Source organism: Chiloscyllium punctatum, chromosome 36 (genome assembly GCF_047496795.1).
Source record: "Chiloscyllium punctatum isolate Juve2018m chromosome 36, sChiPun1.3, whole genome shotgun sequence".
Taxonomy (NCBI): domain Eukaryota; kingdom Metazoa; phylum Chordata; class Chondrichthyes; order Orectolobiformes; family Hemiscylliidae; genus Chiloscyllium; species Chiloscyllium punctatum.
The window spans coordinates 75,327,147-75,334,039 of NC_092774.1; the positions used below are offsets into that span (position 1 = coordinate 75,327,147).

A 6,893-nucleotide genomic window follows, 5' to 3' on the forward strand; every position below is an offset into this window, starting at 1 on the left:
CAGGGAGAAGTTCTCCTGTCCGAGTGTGGGAAGTGCTTTACCCGCTCCTCCACACTGCTGAAGCACCAGCTGGTCCACACGGGTGGGGGAGTGGGAGGCCATTCTGCTGCCCTGAGTGTGGGAAGGCCTTCAGCAATTCCTCCACCCTGCTGAAGCACCAGTGTGTCCACACTGGGGAGAGACCCTTCAGCTGGCCCGAGTGTGGGAAGAGGTTCATGTTTTCCTGCAACTTGCGGAAGCACCAGCGGGGGCACCAGCGCTCCCAGCAATCAGATCCCACCAGTGACGCTGCCTTCGGTCACCCCCAGGACTGAATCTGCTGCCAGTTCTGACAGTGGGTGCTCTCGGTCAGATCCACCGACGTCAAGCCGGTGTTCTTCTCTGACCACTGCCTCCTGCTGGCCGACTGTCACCTACAGGACGAACAGCGGGCGGGCAAGGGAACGTGGAAACTGAACACTAAGCTGTTGACCCCGGGAAACATCGAAGAGCTCAAGAGGGATTATGCAGGTTGGAGAACCGTGAAGCCCCTCTTTGAGTCCCCAGCTGACTGGTGGGAAACGGTAAAAGGGAACATCAAGAGGTTCTTTATCCTCAAAAGTGTCCAGGAGGCGAGAGAGAGGCGGGGAAAACTGTCCCAGCTCCAGGAAAGTATGCAGAACCTGCTCCTGCTGCAGACGATGGGGGTCGATGTCACGGAGGACCTCAAGGAGGTGAAGGGCCAGCAAGCCTCGCTCTTTGCCTCAGAGGCCTCCAGGATAATCTTCCGGTCCAGGGTCCGCTCGGTGGAGCAGGACGAGACGTGCTCACGTTTCTTCTTCCAGAAGGTGCACAAAGAGAGCTCCGTGCTCAGCAGCCTGAAGAAAGAAGATGGCTCGGTAACGTCATCTCAGGCTGACGTCATGAGGATCAGCAAATCCTTCTACGCCAGCCTGTATGACTCGAAGCCAACCGACAGCGCGGCCTCCCAGTCGTTCCTGTCCTCTATCACGGAGGTCCTAGATGACGGAACACGAGAGAGGCTGGACCAGCCGCTATCTCTGGATGAGCTGACCAAGGCCCTCGAGTCCTTCGAAAAGAATAAAACTCCCGGAAGCGACGGCTTACCGGTCGAGGTTTATTCCGCTCTTTGGGACTTGATCGGCCAGGACCTGCTGGAGGTGTATGTCAGTATGCTTCGGGCAGGTACCATGAGTGAATCCATGAGGAAAGGCATCATCACCCTCGTCTACAAGCGGAAGGGGGAGAGGGAGGAAATTAGAAATTGGAGACCGATCTCACTGTTAAATGCAGACTACAAAATCTTGTCAAAGGTCATCGCCAACCGGGTCAGGTCTGCTCTGGGATCGGTGATCCACCCGAACCAAACCTGTGCTGTACCGGGCAGGAAGATCTCTGAGAGTCTTGCACTCCTCAGGGATACAATCGCCTACGTGCAGGACAGGGGGGTGGACACCTGCCTTATCAGCCTGGACCAGGAGAAAGCCTTTGACAGGATATCGCATACATATATGAGGGATGTCCTCTCCAAAATGGGCTTTGGGGAGGGAATCGGAAATTGGATCAGACTGCTCTACACCAACATTGTCAGTGCAGTCTCAATCAATGGGTGGGAATCAGATAGCTTCCCTGTAAGATTTGGAGTCAGGCAGGGATGCCCCCTCTCACCCGCCTTGTTTGTGTGTTGCATAGAGCCATTTGCCAACTCCATCAGGAAGGATGCGAGCCTGAGAGGGGTGACTATTCCTGGCAGCGGGGGCCTGCAGGTTAAGGCCTCCCTGTACATGGATGACGTCGCTGTTTTCTGCTTGGATCTGCTGTCCGTGCACAGACTCGTGTGCATCTGTGACCAGTTCGAACGGGCCTCGGGGGCCAAGGTAAACCGAGGCAAGAGCGAGGCCATGCTCTTCGGGAACTGGGCCGACCAATCCTCTATCCCCCTCACCGTCAGGACTGACCACCTGAAGGTGCTGGGTATTTGGTTCGGGGGGGCTGGGGCGTGCGCCAAGACCTGGGAGGAGCGGATCAGGAAGATGAGACAGAAACTAGGCAGATGGGGGCAACGGTCGCTCTCCATCGCGGGAAAAAACCTGGTCATCAGGTGTGAGGTACTCTCAGTATTGCTATATGTGGCACAGGTCTGGCCTATCCCCAGGACCTGTGCCGCCGCAGTCACCCGGGCCATCTTCCAATTCATTTGGAGATCAAAGATGGACCGAGTCCGAAGAGACTCAATGTACAAAGACCGGTGCAATGGGGGAAAAAACACGCCCAATGCCACCCTCACCCTGATGGCCACCTTTGTGTGTGGCTGCATCAAGCTGTGCGTGGATCCCTGGTACACAAACACCAAGTGTCACTACGTACTGAGGTTCTACCTGTCCCCGGTGTTGCGAAGGATGGGCCTGGCCTCGCTGCCGCGGAACGCTCCGAGTAGTTGGACCGTTCCATATCACCTGTCCTTCGTGGAGAAATTTATGAGGAAAAACACCTTTGACCACAAGTCCATCAGGAAGTGGTCAGCACGTAGCGTCCTTGAGACCCTTCCGGAAAAGGAGAGGCGGATCCTGTCGAGCGGTTCCCTGAGCAGACTGTCAAAGCCATTTGGCAGAATGCCTCATCGCCAGAACTTTCCAACAAGCACCAAGACGTGGCTTGGCTGGTGGTGAGAAGGGCTCTGCCTGTGAGATCCTTTATGCACGCCCGGACTCTCAGCCGCACCGCATGCTGCCCTCGAAGCGGCTGCGGGGGGGACGAGACTGTCACACACCTCCTTCTGGAATGTGCCTATGCAGGGGAAGTGTGGAGAGGAATGCAGTGGTGCTTGTCCACGTTCGTCCCGAGCAGCGCCGTGACGCGGGACTCCGTGCTCTATGGCCTGTTCCCCGGGACTCACACCGAGACGAACATTAACTGCGCCTGGAGGATCATCAACTCGGTGAAGGACGCTCTCTGGGCGGTCCGAAACCTGTTGATCTTCCAGCTGAAGGAGTTGACCCTGACCGAGTGTTGCAGACTGGCACATTGCAAGGTCCAAGACTACGTGTTGAGGGACGCGCTGAAGCTTGGGGCAGCTGCCGCCAAGGCGCGGTGGGGAAAGACCACCGTGTAAGATCGGCCTGCCTAAAGAAGAACAGGGGGCCCATGCGGACGTTTTTTGGGCTCTGCTGATGCCTCAGCCAAATATATGTACAAGATTGAAAAATGCACAGAATTGTAAATGACAAGGATAAATTCGAATCTGTGTTTGTAAATGTGGACATATGTATGGCATGATCAAATGTACAGACCATCAAATCATTTTATGAATAAAGTATATTTTTGAAATAAAAAAAAAGAGAAGCCGTTCTCTTGCCCGAGTATGGGAAGTGCTTTACCCGCTCCTACACACTGCTGAAGCACCAGCTGGTCCACACGGGTGGGGGAGGGGAGGCCATTCTGCTGCCTGAGTGTAGTCGTTCAGTTGCCCAAAGTGCAAGAAGGCCTTCAGCAATTCCTCCGCCCTGCTGAAGTAATAGTGTGTCCACACCGGGAGAGGCCATTCAGCTGGCCCGAGTGTGGGAAGAGGTTCATGTTTTCCTGCAACTTGCGGAAGCACCAGCGTGGGCACCAGCACTCCCAGCAATCAGATCCTACCAGTGACACTGCCTTCGGTCACCCCCCAGGACTGAACCTCCTGCCAGTTCTGACAGTGGGTGCAGTGGGAGAGTAGTTGGGCTGTTATTGTTTTCTGCTGGACTGCAATTGCCTCCCCTACACCCCACAACCCCAATCCCATAGTAGCTCAGGGTTAGCACTGCTGCCTCATGGCACCAGGAACCCAGGAATAATTCCACCCTTGGGGGTCTGTGCAGTTTATGGAGGGTAGGAAAATGGATCTGAGTGTGTTAGTCTTCGGAAGATCAGTGCAGATGTTTTGGGCTAAAGGACCTGTTTTTCCACATTGTAGGAGTTCTACGATCCTATAAGCTTTGTTTTCAGTGGACACTGCTGCTCATTGAGCCAGGGACTGCACATTGCCAATGAAATAATCCAGAGAAACCTAAGACCGCAAGACCATCAGAGCAGATGTTAGGCCAATGGGCCGGACGAGTCTACTCTGCCATTAGTTAGAGACAAAAGTAGTGCAGATGAGATTAGCTACAGTGTGGAAACAGGCCATTCATCCCAACAAGTCCACACCGACCCTCCGAAGAGTAACCCATCCAGACCCATTTCCCTCTGACTAATGTACCTAACTCTATGGGCAATTAAGCATGGCCAATCCACATGACCTGCACATCTTTGGTTTATGGAAGAAAACAGGATCACCCAGAGAAAACCCACGCAGACACTGGGAGAATATGAAAACTCCTCACAGACAGCCACCCAAGGCTGGAATCAAACCTGGGTTCCTGGCGCTGTGAGGCTGAGCCACTACATGTTGCAACCCGAAGTCGGTAAGCAGGAGGTTGGGAGAATGCAGCAAGCCAGGCAGCCCCAGGATGTGGAGTAGTCAGCGTTTTGGGTATTAACCCTTCTTCAGGACTGAAAGGTTGACTTCTCTGTGAGAAACGATTTACATAAATGTTGGAGGTTTGGAGGATTTGAGCTACAGGGAAAGGCTGAATAGGCTGGGGCTGTTTTCACTGGAGCATCGGAAGCAGAGGAGTGACCTAATAGAGGTTACAAAATCATGAGGGGCATGGACAGGGTAATAGACAAGGTCTTTTCCCTGGGCTGGGGGAGTCCAGAACTAGAGGGCATAGGTTTAGGGTGAGAGGCGAAATATATAAAAAGGGACATCTTCTTCATGCAGAGGGTGGTACATATATGAAATGAGCTGCCAGAGTATATGGGTCAGGTGTTGTCAAATGGGACGAGATTAATTTAGGATATCAGGTCAGCATGGACAAGTTGGACCAAAGGGGCTGTTTCCATGCTGTACGTGTCTCTGACTACTGGTCCTGATGTAAGTTTAAAATAGACTCCAAGTAACTTTGAATAGTTCAATCTTGTTGAGCTCACCTCCTGAAAAGTTTCAGATGAATTCCTCAGAGAGATACTGTTTAAACATGCTGAGTTGGACAAAGTATCCCATCAAGTTCAACACAAACCCAGAGTTGAAGAAGTCAGAAGTCAGAACATCAAGGGGGCCAAAACTGATCACAATATTCCAGGTACGGCCTCATCAATGTCCTGTATAACTACAACATAACTTGCCAACATCTATACTCAATTCCCGAACCAATGAAGGTCAGTGTGCTGAAACCTCTCTTCACTGCCTTGTGTACCGATGTTGTCAGAGATATAGGACCTACATTAAACTGATGCAGAATCCAGCTGCTGAGAGCCCAGAAGCAGAGTAGTGCTGCGTGAGTGTGCTGCGCTTTAGATTTTGACACCACCTCCCCACACCTCTCGAGACCTCAGGTCTGTAGCTTGCCTTCTTATCCTTGAGGGTTTTCCACCTGTTTGAAACAGCCTGTCCTGCAATTAACCCCTTTACGCCAAGGCCTTCCTTCTCCAGGCAGAATTAATTGTCCTTCTGTCACACAGTTATTAAACACCATTATCTCATCTGTCCAAAGAAACAGCTCATTGTTTTGCCTCCTCCTTCCCAGTGATAGTTAATGTGTGTTATTTGTTAACTCCCTTGTAGCAGTTTCTCATTGGCCCTTTCGTTTCTTGGTCCAGAAAGAGTTATTGCTGACTCATGAAGTTATCAAAGTTCTGGAGCTTACAGGACCACACCACATTCCTCTCTGCCTCCCCCAGGAATAACGATTGCTCCTGAGATACTCACAGTTCCTGACGTTCCTTGATATCCCCAAATACAATCCATATGTCAGGAAATCACTGGTGCTGCCCTGACACCAGACAGTCACTGTTGGAACAGAAGGATTATGGGGAGAAAATGCAGAAATCCGAAATGCAAAGAGACTTGGGAGTTCAAGTCCAGGATTTTCTCAAAGTAAACTTGCAGAATGAGTTGCACTTTCCCCTGCAACTGCCGAATGTGTGACACCAGCCCATTTACCTATTCCCTCCTCGCTGTCCAAGGGGCCAAACTTACCTTCCAGGTGAAGTGGCACTTTACCTGCACTACCCACAACCCAGTCTACTGCATTTGCTGCTCACAATATGGGCTCATCTACATTGGGGAAAACGAACCGTAAACTGGGTGACTGCTTCGTAGAACATCTACGTTCTGCCTGTAAAAAAGACCCTGAGCTTCCAGTTGCCTGCCAATTCCACACCCCACCCTGTTCCCTGTCCAACATCTCTGTCTCAGGTTTGCTGTTGTGTTCCAGCGAAGCTCAGCACCAGCAGAACGAAGAGCACCGAATATTACACTTGGGGACCATACATCCCTCTGGTCCCAATATCCAATTCAATAATTCTAGGGCCTGAACTCCATGGTATCCTCGTCCCTGCCGCACACGTCAAGCCTTGTTATCACATAGTCTGTCATTCCACACTACTTAACCACGAACAGTGTCCATTAACAGTTATTCACCCCCCACCCCACTCCACGCAGATCGTTATCAACTCCTTTTTCTGTCCAACAGTTCTTCCCTCGCTTTGGGCTCTGTCCTGATCTCCGCCTTCCTCCCACAATATCTCCTGCATATAAACCGACATTTTCCCAATCACCATCTGTTCTGTGGAAGGGTCACCGGCAACTCCTGTTTTTTGTTCCTGATATACAGCATCCGCAGTTCTTTCAGATTTTTATTGAGAGAGAGTTGGAAATTGTTTCGAGAGACAGAAGGAGAAGGTAAAATTATTGTAGTGCGATCACTTCCCTTAAGCATGAATAGAGCGCACGGGCCATCCGTGAGCTTGTGGCGCAACGGTAGCGCGTCTGACTCCAGATCAGAAGGTTGCGTGTTCAAATCACGTCAGGCTCA

General features: G+C 51.7%; 1 non-coding gene across 1 annotated transcript; it reads left to right on the forward strand.

Annotated features, from left to right (window-relative positions):
- The first annotated feature begins 6,821 nt into the window (after nucleotides 1-6,821).
- trnaw-cca (transfer RNA tryptophan (anticodon CCA)) lies at nucleotides 6,822-6,893 on the forward strand. The gene has a single exon. It is a non-coding gene; the product is annotated as a tRNA-Trp (tRNA).